The following is a 1,001-nucleotide window of genomic DNA, read 5'->3' as shown; positions in this document are numbered from 1 at the left end:
CCCAGAAACCCTACACGACACAAGGCAGATGTCTCCTGGTGGGGGGGGGGGGGGCGGCGGTTAGAAAACTGCCTGCCAAAGCTAATGACTGCCAAAGAATAGAAGGATAGGAACCCTGAGAAAGTCCTACCTCCAATCACAGGAGAAGAGACCTGGCCTAAGACTTAGGCCAGATCAGGGCAACACAATACCCATGTCCCAGCAACTAGCCTAGCACCAAGTAATAAGCAATGGTACTTTATTACTGGCATGGAGAGAAACCTCCTCTGTGGTAAAGGCAAAAGGGACAGCTGAAAGTGGAGGGTGGAACTGGAGCACTGAGAAACCTTCAAGCTTCCCAGACCCCACTGTAAGCAGGTAACAGCAGCAAAAAAATAATTTGAAGTCCATGGTGCATTGAAGATAAAAAGGAAAACCAAACCCAGCTAAAGTCCTGACTACTGAGTCAACCCCACTGCAATCTAATTCTTATATTTTAAATTCTTATTCTGATTTATAATGCTGTTGTGTTTAGTATATTGATGTAACAAAACAATTCTGCATTACTCAGTGAAAAAAAAATCTAATGCATGTGAGAAAGTGATTTTACCAATCATCAATTTAGATGTCACAATTTAATTTTGTTGGATCACTTGCTTACCCTGTGAGAGTTCGTCTTCTATAGAATATAAAGTACTGAAGAGGGTTTAATACAAATATGAGAAACACAGTTGTTAATATTAGATCCTTATGCATGTAGAGAATGCCTAGAAACAGAAAATTCTGTAGTTAACAAAGTCTGTAGAAAAGCCATTCCCTATTACGTTTTTCTTTTTAGGAATATCCATGTCCATTTAGGTCAGTTTCAAATTATGTCAAAGAGAATCCAAACATACAATTGCTAGACTTAACTTTAATGATTACATTTTGAAGATTCCCCCCCAGCTTTATTAGGTATGATTGACAAAATTGTATATATTTGAAATGTATAATGATGTGAAATGATAATCACAATCAGGTTA

This window comes from Herpailurus yagouaroundi, unplaced genomic scaffold (genome assembly GCF_014898765.1).
Source record: "Herpailurus yagouaroundi ecotype Mexico unplaced genomic scaffold, PumYag 162, whole genome shotgun sequence".
NCBI lineage: Eukaryota > Metazoa > Chordata > Mammalia > Carnivora > Felidae > Herpailurus > Herpailurus yagouaroundi.
Note: the sequence above shows the minus strand (reverse complement) of the source record.